The sequence below is a fragment of the Leptonychotes weddellii genome, chromosome 5, assembly GCF_054177405.1.
Source record: "Leptonychotes weddellii isolate Sample4059 chromosome 5, ASM5417740v2, whole genome shotgun sequence".
Lineage (NCBI taxonomy): Eukaryota > Metazoa > Chordata > Mammalia > Carnivora > Phocidae > Leptonychotes > Leptonychotes weddellii.
The window spans coordinates 28,001,195-28,014,178 of NC_138373.1; the positions used below are offsets into that span (position 1 = coordinate 28,001,195).

At 55.4% G+C, this 12,984-nt stretch overlaps 1 protein-coding gene across 2 annotated transcripts in view; it reads left to right on the forward strand.

Annotated features, from left to right (window-relative positions):
* Positions 1 to 285: 285 nt before the first annotated feature.
* EMP2 (epithelial membrane protein 2) overlaps positions 286 to 12,984 on the forward strand; it is a 30,283-nt gene continuing 17,584 nt past the window's right edge. Inside the window, exons 1-2 of one of the 2 annotated variants that reach the window (XM_081820052.1) lie at positions 288 to 442; positions 10,525 to 10,618. The gene's annotated coding sequence lies outside the window, so the exon portion shown is untranslated. Of the gene's footprint in view, positions 443 to 10,524; positions 10,619 to 12,984 lie in introns of both variants that reach the window. The other variant, XM_081820051.1, reaches the window with a different exon arrangement.

A 12,984-nucleotide genomic window follows, 5' to 3' on the forward strand; every position in this document is an offset into this window, starting at 1 on the left:
GAGGGGAAGAGGAGAAAGGGGGAGCCGAGGGACAGGGGAGGGGAGGGAGTGGAAACCCGTCAGGGAGAGCGCGGGGGAGAGACTCCTGGCTCGAAGGAGCGGCGCTTTTCTCCCTTTTCCCCCGACCCAGGGACAGACTCCGCCCCAAACTTGGCTGGGGGAGCGCGGGGAGGCGGCCGGGGGGCCGGGGGCGCTCCCGGGGCTGTGGCCTTTCCCGCCAGCGTCCCCCTCCCGCCTGCCGCTGTCCCTCCCACTCCGCTCTCCCGGCCCCTGACATCACGGCCCGGGAGGCGGGATCCGGGAAGGAGGGGACGCGGGGAGGAGGCTCCGCGCCACCGCGAGGGAGGAGGGAGGGCGCGCAGTCCCAGCCCAGAGCTTCAAAACAGCCCGGCGGCCTCGCCTCGCGCCCCAGCCCGTCCGTCCGTCCAGCCGCCAGCGCCCGGTGAGTGGGACTCGCCCTCCCCGGGAGGCGCGCGCGGGGCGCGGGACCACGTCGCGGGGCTGCGGGCAGCGTGCGCCCGGGGAGCGGGCCGCGAGCCCCCGCACCCACGGGACCGAGGGGGGTCCTCGCCTTGGGTGGGGCGAGCAGGGAGGGGCCGAGGCCCATCCGTACCGAAATCCCACCGGTCCTCAGCCAGACGACCAGGGCGCGGACTCTCCCCCCCCCCGCCCCACTGCGCCGAGTTCACCCCGGACCCCGAATTCCACCTCCCCACCCCCGGACTGCTTCCTGCGCCTTTTGCGCCGAGGCGGGCGGGAAAAGTTTGGGGAGGAGTCAGGGCGGCTCCCCTCGCCCTGGCCAACTGCGCTCCCGGGGCTGTCGGAGTCCAGGGCCGTCCCGTGTCGCAGGAAGGTCTCGGGCGCCTCGGCGCACTGTCCCCCGCCTCACCGAGCGGGAGGGACGGGCTGCGCCCAGGCCGGGGTCGGTGGGTCCCCTCCTCGACCCCGGCGGCGGCTCCGTTGCGCCCCCCAGCGACGAGGAGCAACTTTCCTTAGGTCTGGAGTGGTGGGGGAGCTTGGAGGCGCCGCTGGGATGAGGCTTCTCGCTCCCCACTCTGGTTGGGGTGGGGGGCTTTGAGGACCCCACCCGTGGATTCCAGAGAAAGGGGAGGACAGAGCTCGTGTATAGAGAGACTATACACTCTCCAAATCCAGGGTCCTAAACACACCCAAAGGAGGCCCTAACTTGGGGCTGACAGGGGGACATTATGACCAGGGGCCAGTCGAGGGTACCTGGATAGGAGGGACACCCTGCAGGGCAAAGCCCTCCGTCCAGACCACAGAACCCAAAACCTTATTTTGGAACAAGGCAGACAGCCCAGTTTCAGGTTTGGGAAAAGGCGCACTGCCTCCTCCCAGGCTCCAAAGATGTGCATGTGGGGTGGGGTGGGGTGGGGTCAGGGGAGTGATCTTTTACCTTGGCTGTGTACCAGGTGGAGAGACCAGCCTGAAAAGTGATGGGGTGAGGAAGGGTGAGGGGCTTGAGAAACCTGCAGCCCAAATCCTGTATGATCCTGCCAATGCTACCTAGGAGGGGCAAATTCATAGGGACAGAAGCAGAAAGTACAAGTTACCAGGGACTGGGGCAGGGGGTGGGCAGTTACTGCTTACTGGGTCTGGAGTTTTTGTTGGGGAGGGCGAAAACACTTGGGGTATAGATAGTGATGATGGTTACATGACATTTTGGATGTATTTAAAGTATGTGAAATCTACAATTATAGGTGGTTAAATGATGGCTAGTAGGTTATGTATATTTTACCACAATTAAAAAAAAAAAAGGCTCCAGCCCCCTCTCTGCTTCCATCTGAATTAGTAAGGAATCTCAGAGGCTGCTGACTGCTGCAGGTCACCTGTCCCCAGAATTTGGCCTCACTATAAGAAAGTGTAAGGAGGCTGAGGAGGGGACAGGAGTTCGGGTTTCCCCAGGAGTCCGGAAGGGACCAGGATGAGAACCAAAGCTCATGGAACATTTGCAGGGCGCCTGGCAGTGTGCATTGCGCCCACTCTCTCCCCTTCTGGAAGCCTCACACAGCTGCTTCCATCCCCGCTCCCAGGTGGCAGGTGGGGAGAGGCAGGCCAGAGACATTCAGTTTCTCAAGCTCACTGAGCCAGTAAGTGCCAAGAGCCAGACTTTGAATCCCCATCAGCCTTCCCCCCCCCCCCCAAGCCTTTCCATATCCACCTGGAAATGCCCTGGTGGGTTTCCTGGAATTCGGGAGAGACCCTCCTGGAGAAACCAGGGCCCAGATGCCCACGGGGGCCTTGGCAGATGCCAAGCCCACAGCCGAGGGAGGGGCATGGGGGTGGCAGGAAGGTGCCGAACCTGTTTTCCCACTGAGGGACTTGGGATCTGCCGCCTCCACCCCTGCCAGGAATTGGGGAGTGGGAGTGAGAGTCTGAGAGCAGGCCACATAGCCTGGAGCCTCCTCTGTCCCCAAAGTGGGGAAACTGAGATTCACCTAAGACCTGGGGACAGGTGTTTGTGGTGGAAGGCATGGAGGTGGCCAGCCTGGTGGCCAGGCTTTGGGGCGGCCACTGGACCGCCCCACCCAGGGGAGAGATGGCACCGTGTCTGGCTGGCGTGGCCCCAGGTGCATGGCACAGCTCAGGAGAGGCAAGCAGGGCTCCCCAGGGTGTAACTGTACATACCGGGCATGTCCGCTCGGTCACCCCGCCCCGCACACACGGGTATTTTATAAGGCCCTTTCTTCTGGAGTGGAAGTGAAAGTTTCACCTAGGTTTCCTTTCTCTGCCTCGCATGTAATATTCCAGGCAGGAGCTAAAACCGCATGCGTGTGTGTACAGACTCTCCATTTTGTGGCAACAGGTGATTCATCAGTTGACTCCACTGGCCAATTTCTCATCCCTGGGGGACTCTCTTGTCCCTCTCTGCCGCCTTCGGGGTGGATCGGGAGCCCAGCAGAGGCTAGCCCTTTGTCGTAGTAGGCTCAGCCGGACACAACCAGGGAGGGAAGGTTGTTGAGACAAAAATATATAAATGCCTTTCCAGGCCAGATGGGATGGCGTTGGATTGCTGGCTGGTTGGCGTGTTTGGGAGGAAGAGTCCAGCAACCGTCCTTGGGCAGATAGTGTGTGTGTGTGTGTGTGTGTGTGTTGTAATTTGTGGCTGCTGCCCGGCTCCGTGGACAGGTGGGGCCTCTGCACAGGCCACGGAGGCCCGAGTCTTGGAGGTTGGCTTCAGCTTGTCCAGGGAAGGAATAGGGGTTGGGGTGGGCGTGGCAGGAAGAGGAGGCTCCCCTGCTTGCCCCAGGAGGGATGGAGTCTGGCTTTGTGCAGGAGTTACCCAAAGAGGGCAGAGAGTGGACTCCTCTTCAGATGCATCTGGCTTTCGTTAGGGACAGGCCAAGGGGGTGTCTAAAAATATCGGAGACAGAGCTGCCACCCAGCGAGAGAGTGCTGGGCTAGTAACCCGATACCCAGAGTGGGGGCTGGGGGGGGCTGTCTCTGACGCAGAAGAACCAGCGAAGCTCTGTTCCAGTCACTTGGGCTCTTCCAGGCAGCCAGACCTTGGGTGAAGGCCTGGGGTGAGGCCTGGGGGTGAGAGCTCTCTGCATTCAGGGCAGCCATGGGCCAAGATCGGGGAATTTCAAGGGCATGAGAACCTTAGAAAGTCCCAGTGTGACAATGAGGGACACGCGGCAGGGGGGGTGGGGTTTAACTCACCCAACATCACCCAGCAGGTTGGCAGCAGAACCAGGACTAGATCTGGATCTAGGGACTCACTGCCAGGAGCCCAGTGGCTTAGGAGTGGTCATTGGGGTTCCAGGCGAGGTCCCCAGGGTCAGGGTCCCCTTAGGGCATGTCATCCATCTAGGATGCTGGGTTTCCATGCTTACGTACTGATGGGAGCAAGGTGGGCAGGAAGCCATGCTTAGGCATGGGTCACTCGCACTTGGCACTGGGTCACTGTCAGGCACAGCTGTCGGACTCTGGGGATGTTGGCCCATCCTGGGGCAGGATGTAGGGAGGAGGGGGGCTGGAGGAGAATTGGCTAAATGAGCCCCTCCCTCCTTCCCATCTGAAGACACTGTTGGTTTTGTTCACGTGGGTATCTCCACTGCCTAATGAGTAGCCATTAACCAGAATAATTGAATTCCTTCAGCCCTCACCGTCTTTGGGAAACAGGGCTTCTGTTGATCTAAAAGGGAACTGAGGGTGAAGAGATTGCCCGCACTCCCACCCTCTGTGGACAGGTTGGATGACCTCAGCTTCTAGAAGCTTCTTAGCATTCCTAGGTCTAGAGCTGGAGGAAGGGTCCCGCAGAGTGACGTTCAGCATCACGATGATCTTGAGAAATATAAGTGTGAATTAACTAGCTATGGCCCAGAATGGAGGAATGGACAAATTAAGTCCTTCAGTGCAGACTGCTTCCCCATAGAGAAGGCACTTTGAAGATTTCTTGTTCTGACACTTCTGATCACCAGCTTATCTGGCAACTGGCTTTCCTTAATAATAAAAAAAAATTAATTAAAAAAATTTGCAGTGAATAAATACGACCCAAAGTTGTCTCATCAATCTTGTTTTCATGAATGCGTCCCACATTGGGTTGTCATGGGTAGCACGCAAGATAATTTTAAAAGTTTCTGCAGCTGAACATAAAACAGGAAAGAGTAATTAATGTCTTTTTCTCAGTTGGTATTTCAAAAAAACATAAACTGCACCCAGACCCATAATTTCACCGATACTATTGGGTAGAGTGAAACGAAAGTGTATGCTTTCAACTTTTAAAGTTTTTTTTTTTAATCCTTTTTTTTTTTTTTTTAAGTTTCACGCCCAGCTTGGAGCCCAGCAAGGGGCTTGAACTCACAACCCTGAGATCAAGACCTGGGCTGAGATCAAGAGTCGGACGCCCAACCGACTGAGCCACCCAGGTGCCCCAACTTTAAAGCACTTTTTTAAATAATTGAGGGAGTTCGTGAGTAAGCACAGGTGACCCGGAACAAAAATCTTAGGCCTGGAGTGACTGACATTTGGGAGTTGGCATAACCGGAACTTATGGAATGGACACAGTTCACACTTTTGACAACATGAGGGATCCGGAGCATCTGTGAGCTCCCCACCCAAGCTCCTCTTCTGCAAAGAGCCCCTGTGTTCATCTTAAGACCGAGTAGCCACTCAGCTTCCCGGGGAGTCTCACCATCTTTAGTGAGGGTCAGTGTGCTGCTGGGATGACCTTGGACGTCATTCTGTGGATTGGAGGAGTTGGTATATAGATGTAGACAGAAGTGGCTTGCTTGAACCCAGGGAAGGCTGAGGGAGAGGCTAGCTAGCCTGCTTGCATCTTGATGGGTGTTATTTAGCAGCTCTGTGCAGTGAGCTGCTACAGGCAGAGGGGGATCTCCCTCTCCTCAAAGGAGGCTGCTGTCTGGCGAGGGGATGATGAGTCCAGGACACGTGCGCGCCAGCGCCAGGACCGCAGTCGAGAGATGTGGTTTCAGGGAAGCCCATGGTCGTGTGGCCGGCGAGGCTTTCCTGAAGCCCCTAGGACCGGAGATGGGCTGGGAAGAGTCCCTAGGATTTGCCCAAGCAGTGATGGTTGTGGGTGTGCAGCCGGGAACGGAGGAAGAGAACAGATTCATGAACTACTTCCGTACCCGAAGTTCAAGAATAGGCAAATGGTCTTCCTGAATTCGGCAAGCTGCTCGGGTTCTGCAGGTTTGGGGGCAGGGAGCTTTAGGAGCTGGGTGGCCTGCTGGAGGCTCTGCGGACAGAGGGGCGGGGTGGGGGCTGGGCGGTCACCCGGGGCCGGAGTAATGGGGACTTAGCTCGGGAGGTGCCCTCCAGCCCCCACGGAGCACCCCCTTGGAGCATCCCACTGTGGATGCCTCGTGGGTGTGATGGGTTTCCTGTCCGGGTGCTGTGAACGGCAGAGGGGGCAACAGTGATACAGTGGCCTCGGCAGGACCATGATGAGAACCCCAGCAAGGTGTCCAGGACTCCGTGGGGGATGGGAGCCTGGAGCTTTGAAGAGCATTCAGAGACACACAAGGACCCAGGTGTGGAACTGTGTTTTAGGTTGGAATTTGAGGGTAGTAGAAAATGACTTCAATTCTGCCAGTGTTGTTAGGAGCAAGAATAATAATTAGCATTGCTGCTATTACAGCATTTGTAGGGCCCAGAGCAGTTTCCTGGGTTGCGGGCTTTATATTCTTTATCTTGTTTAAAATGAACAACAACCCTATGAGGTAGGGACTATTATTATTCCCGTTTATAGATGGAAGAGCAGAGCCTTAGAATTTTTGCTTAAAACCATCCAGTGGCTGTGTTTGGGTTTGAATCCAAGCCTCATGGACCCCAGAGACCCTACTGCATTTGGTGTATGCCCATCACGTCCCTCATTGTAAAAACAGACCTCTGCGTCCTCTTCTTGAAATCATCCCTGCCTTTGAGCCAGGAAACTTCCTTTGTTAGAGATACTCTGGTGGGTGTCTGGGAGGCGAGCATTATTCCTCCAAAGTCAGCCGTCTTGGCCCCGAGGGTCCCGGGCATGAGCTTCCCACCCCCCCAGCCTGTCTCATGGAGGACAGGCCCCTGCTTGAGGGAGGCAAGGGCTGGTGGATGCAGGGATCCCCATCTGTTGAGTTCACCAGGGCACCTCCTGCATCCGGCGTGGAGCTAAGTGTGCAGTAGGTACCCGGTGAATCCCTGGCCCATGAGAGAGGGAGGCACCTGGCGTCCTGGGCTCTGCTTTTCAGCCGGCCCTGGGGGAGGAGTCCCAGAAGGAGGCCCCCGGCGGGTGGGCGAGGAGCCAGCTGGAGGCTGCAGGAGGTGAGAACGGAGGGGAGAGATTTGGGAGAGTGTGCAAGATAACTGGGGATGGGCAGCTGCCCCCTTACCCTCCTGCAGCTGACTCTGTCTGGAGCTGGGTCAGGCCCGGGGGTCACGGTCAGCATCCATTTATATCAGTGGGACGCAGGGTCACATTCTCCTAGGCCAGAGCCCGAAAGCGGCTTCATCACCGCCACGCCCAGAGTGTGGTCTGCACGCCCGCGGGCCTCTGGAGATGGTTTCTATAGCATACAGGCGGACGTTACAAACTGGGGTGTGCTCACATTTATTTTAAAGTGGATTACTAAAGTGTCAATCCCTTGGCAAGGGTTACTGATTTCCATTTTATGGAGTAATTCCCATTTATTTTATTTTGTTTTTTTTTAAAGATTTATTTATTTATTTGAGAGAGAGAGAATGAGAGACAGAGAGCACGAGAGGGAAGAGGGCAGAGGGAGAAGCAGACTCCCCACCGAGCAGGGAGTCCGATGCGGGACTCGATCCCGGGACTCCAGGATCATGACCTGAGCCGAAGGCAGTCGCCCAACCAACTGAGCCACCCAGGCGCCCCGGAGTAATTCCCATTTAAAGACTAACCGATTTAAGCTAGTTGTCGTACAGACAGGGGCCACGTGGAGAACAGGTGGTGCACGCACAGGGCAGGAATGAGGCAGTGGTGCCCTTGCACCCGGAGGCCCTTTACTCCGTGGTATGCCCACCCATCCCCCAGATGCCACAGGCATCGGCTGCTAATGATGCGGCTTCCCCTGCTCCGGAGAATTTCGAGAACCCCCTCACCCCTCTGGAGACACCTGGAAAGTCCTGCTCCCAGCCCCTGGGCTGCTGGACCTCACCCCAGGGCACCCACCCAGCCGTGTCCCGGAGCCTGGCTGAGCCCTGGCCCAGCCTCTCCCATGTGGGGCCCTGGTGCTTTCATGGCAGGTTCCAGGCAGGAGCTGAGGAGCCTTGGAGGATGCATTTCCCTGCACCCAGGGGCCTGCCCGTCCTCTAAGCCTGGAGGCCGACCTCGAAAGCAGGAGGCCAGGTGGGATTTCCCAGCTGGGAGGAGGACAGTGAGCGCCTGGAGGCCCTCTTACTGGAGAATCTTCTAGTCTTCACCCTCACTCCCACGTCAGGGGCCGCAGATGGCTCTTAGGAGTCTTTGTGGGGTCAGAGGGTAGAGATGTTGGAATCCCAGCCCCCAGTGAACTCAGCCACTAACGCGCATTCGATCTCTACAGATCTGCCTATTCTGGACCTTGCCTTAAGTGGGATCATACGCTATGTGGCCTTTCGTGTCTGGATTTTTTACCCTCACGTAATATATTCAAGGCTCATCCACGTGATAGCAGGAGTCAGGGCTTCCTTCCTTTTCATGGCCTAATAATATTCTCCTGAATGGACAGACCGCATTTTGTTTATCCATTCATGAGTTGGGGGATACATGGGCTGTTTCCATCTCTTGGCCGTTGCGAATAATGCTGCCGTCAACATTCCCGTACATATCTGGACATGTGTTTTCCTTTCTCTTGGGTAAATCCCTAGGAGTGGAATTGCTGGGTCCTACGGTAACCGTAGTTGCTTGAAGAGCGGCCAGACTCTTGTGCCAAGTGGCTGCCCCTTGTCATGTCCCCACCAGCTCGCTCGCTCCTTGGAAGCTTCTGCTGGTGGGGCTCTTATTGATTCTCGAGCAGGTTCCTGGGGGCTGGGGCCTCTGGGTCTAAGTGAGGACCCATCGAAGGTTCTGGGACTGGCTGGTCCAGCGGAGTGGGCGGTGGGGGGCGTGTGTGGAAGGAAGGGGGGGCCACATGCTCTGCAGCCCCCTGGGTGGGGGCTGCTCGAGGGAAAACTGCAATCAATGAAAGGTGCTGTTTTCTGCACGATGCTGGAGAGACTTTGGGTGGCTCTGGACACAACATTAAATGGCATTAAGCCACTTTTTGAGAAACTGGTCCCCTTTTCAGTTCTCTTTCAATGGTTCTGATTCCACCGCGGGCAAATGTTAGCTGGTGCTGACATGTTTCATGCCTTTCCGACTTAGTTTGCCTTCTTCAACCAGACAGAGTGGGTCTCCGGCTCAGCCCTTTGACAGACAACAGCACTGAGCCAGGACTTGTGGACTTTTTGGGGGGAGGGGGTGTTTATTTTCACAATCAGTCTCTATTTATGGCCAATGATGCTGATTTTCCGCTTCCAGGGAGCCAAAAGATTTCTGTTAAAAATATGCGTATTTCTGTTAGAGAACGGGTTTATTTAAAGACTGATACGCAGTAGAATCCCACGGTGGTACTTGAGAAGGTGACAGGCAAATAGAGTCTTAGAAACCCTTGTTCTGAAATGTAGGGCCCGATAATTAGATGCGGGGTCAGGAAGCGGTGAGGTCCCCGGTCCCGGGGCACATACAGATGGAAACCGGGTGCTGGGAAAATAATGCAGGTGGAGGCTTCGGGCAGGGGTGGCTCTGCATGATCACACAGCGCCTTTCGGCTGAGACAGCATTGAGTTCGCGATTCTCATTGTGTGGGGTCGCTTTCCCACTTCCATGGCTCGACAGGGTCATAGCTGCAGACACCACATCATCAGAGGTGCCCCAGTCCAAAGGGCAAGGGATTTGGGGGATAGCCTTTCCTTCACAGCCCATCCTCCCCCCGCAACTTCACCAGGCATCCTGGCGGAGAAATGGTACCCTGCAATTCCAAGTTCATGGCAATGGCTCCCCAGCTGGCTCAGCGTCTGCCCTGATCTTGAGTGTTTCACGGAGGGAATTTCTTCCTGTCTTTCCCCCACCCCCACCTCCCGACCCCCCAGTTAAGGGGCGTGACCCGCCAGCTCTCAGGTTAGTGACTCTGTATGGGTGGGGAACCCTGGTGGAGAGATGCTGTGTTGGTCAGGGTTTTCCAAGAAGCAGAACCAGTTCAGGAGGTGTGTATGTAGAGAGAGATTTATTTTAAGGAATTGGTTTACCTAGTTATGGAGGCTGGTGAGTGCAAAGTCTGCAGGGCGGGCTGGTGGGCAGGAGACCCGGGGAAGAGCTGATGCTGCAGTTCGAGTCTGAAGGCCATCCACGGGCTGCATTCCTTCTTGCTTGGAGGTCAGCCTTTCTGTTCTCTTCACGCCTTCACCTGATGGGACGAGGGCCACTCACGCGAGGGAGGGTAATCCGCTTTTCTCAAAGCCCACCAATTTAAATGTTAATCGCTTCTAAAGAACACCCTCACAGAAATACGGTGGCTCAACCAAGTTGACTCATACAACTGATGATCACAGCTATTTTAGGTAAGATAGATACCCAGCATGACATAAAATAGAACCCCTTTAAAGTCATTCCCTTTTGAGTTCCCTTCCAACCTTACAGGGAGAAAGTCTCAGTTCTGTGGCAGCATCTTTTTTTTTTTTAAGATTTATTTATTTGACAGAGAGAAACACAGCGAGAGAGGGAACACAAGCAGGGGGAGTGGGAGAGGGAGAAGCAGGCTTCCTGCTGAGCAGGGAGCCCGATGCGGGGCTCGATTCCAGGACCCTGGGATCATGACCCGAGCCGAAGGCAGACGCTTAACGACTGAGCCACCCAGGCGCCCCATGTGGCAGCATCTTTAATACTTCCCAAACACATGTGACATCCTGTTGTAGCAAGGAGAGACAGAGTTGGCCTTGGTCATGAGCTCTCAGCAGCCGCTGTTTCTAGCTGGGCATCTAATCACGTTGTTTTGTTTTCATTGTATTTCTTTTTCCCAGCACCCTCGATTAATGGCAGGTGATGCTGACTTTCCATGTGAGTCCTGATCCCGGGTCTCCTTTTATAAAGATGTAAAGAAGCGAGAACACGCAGGTAAACAACGACAGCAGAGCATCAGGCCAGGACAGGTGCTATGGGAGAAGAGTAAAGAAAGGCTTTAGTTCATTTTACTGAGATCGTCATCAGCAAGTTTGCCCGACGCCGCCTTCTCTGGTCTCTCCTCTCGACTTCTGCTTCTGCGTCCCACTGTCCACTCTGGGTTTTCTGAGGAACCCAGTAGGAGCAAGGGTGGTATGCGGATACCCCTGAGATTCTGAAGGCGGGAACAGGAGTGATGGATTTGGGACGGACGTAAGCCTAGCGGGCGGGGGTGGTGCCTGAAGTAGCCTCTAATGGTTTAAGGCTCGTCTGGCCTGGCGAAGTTGTAGGAAGTGATTCCTGGTCCCTAACTTGCCAGCAGAATGCACTTATAGAAAGGACATCTCCTGTCACTTAGGAAAGATGATAAGGCTGTGTTAGTGAATGCCATTGACCTGCTGGGGATTACTTGAAAGGCACTGATACAAAGTGTTTTGTGAAGGAGAACACGTTCCCAGCCTATTGGCTGTGAGGATGGGTAACACCCTGCGTCTGACACCTGCTTCACCCCTAGCCACTGAATCCAAATCCACCTCACCCCCACGCTGACATGTGTGCCTGCAAGGACACCAGCAAGCCTCTCTGGGCTGGGGTCTGGGTTTGCTGGGTGGTGTAATTACAAGGAGCTCCTTGGATGACAGCAGCCAGCCGTGAGATCTTCAATTGAGGGGTCAGGCCTGGTCATTGGCAGAATGGCGGTTATTAGCTCTTCTGCAAAAGCTGCCCAAACTAGCAGACATTCAACAAAAATTTGCTGAGGAGCCTTGGGCTCTGGGCCTATGAAGATGAGTAAGGCCTGCTCTCTGTCCTTGAGAACGGAATCTGTTAAAGCACCATTTCCCCTGTACCACTTAGCTCTTGCCGTGTAACAAACCATTCTGGAACGTAATGGCTTAAAACAGAGAACACTTGTTTAGTTCATGATTCTGCGGGTGGGCAATGCAGGCTGGGCTCAGCTGGGCTCTCTCACGGGTCTGGGGTCAGCTGGTGAGTCCAGCATGGTCTTTGCTGGAAAGGCTCACCTGGGCTCCGTGCAGTCTCCTACCCTCTAGCAAGCCACGCCGGGCTTGTTCTTGGGGTAGCTGAGCAGGGACAGAGAGAGAGGAAGTGCGTGAGGCCTCTTGAGGCCCCGGCTCAGCATTGGCACCGAGATAGAAGAAATCACGAGGGCAGCCAGGGTTCAGTGGGTGGGGAAATAGATTTAAGAGAGCTTGAGTGGGAGGGGCAGAGGGAGAGGGAGAGAGAATCTCAAGCAGACTCTGAGCTGAGTGTGGAGCATAACGCGGGGCTCCATCCCACGACCCCGAGATCACCATTTGAGCCAAAACCAGAGTCAGACACTCAACCGACTGCGCCCCCCCCCAGGCACCCCTACATTCTACTTCTTGAGGGTTCGATTTGCTAAAATTTTGTTAAAACCTTCTGTGCTTGTGAACATGAGGGACATTGGTCTGCGTTTTTCTTTTCTTGTGATGTCTTGCCTGCTTTTGGAACCAGGGTAATGCTGGCCTCATAGAATGAGAGCATGTGTGTGGGTGTGGGCGGGGGGGGGGGCAGGGGGAGGCTCCCTACTCTTCGATTTTATGGAGGTGTTTATTATATGGATTTGGTATTATTCTACCTTGAATGTTTGGCAGAATTCACCCGTGAAACCATCTAGGCCTGGGGTTTTATCTTGGGGAAGAGGCTCTAGGCCCTTGATAAGTATTTCTTCCTCCTTCCATTACCAAACTTGAAAGAAACATCTAGCTGCGTTTCTAAGCTCTCTAGCTCCTTGAAATCTGGCTCATTCAGCTGGCCCTTCGACACATATTTATTGGGCACCGTTTACGAACTGGGCACTGTTCTGACTGCTGGGAGTACCATCTGCACGCCATACGAGGGCCCTGTCGCAGGGGAAGCAAGAACACGCAGGTAAACAATGACAGCAGAGCATCAGGCCAGGACAGGTGCTATGGGAGAAGAGTAAAGAAAGGCTTCAGTTCACGTCACTGAGATCATCATCAGCAAGTTTGCCCAACGCCGCCTTCTCTGGTCTCTCCTCTCGGCTTCTGCTTCTGCGTCCCACTGTCCGCTCTGGGTTTTCTCCCCATCCTGTGCCCACCCCCCAGTCTTCTTCCCGGTGGGATTGCATATCCACCAGGGGCTCCGTGTGCCGCCCGTGACCCGGGGGTCTGCTGGCCACTCCTATTCTCTCCTGCCCGTATTCCCACTGCCTGGACACATTTCCACATTGTTACATTGTTATTGTGGAGAGATGTGGCTCTCCCAGGGGGCCATTGCCCTCACCCCGAAAACATGCTCCTCCAGCAGTGACCCAC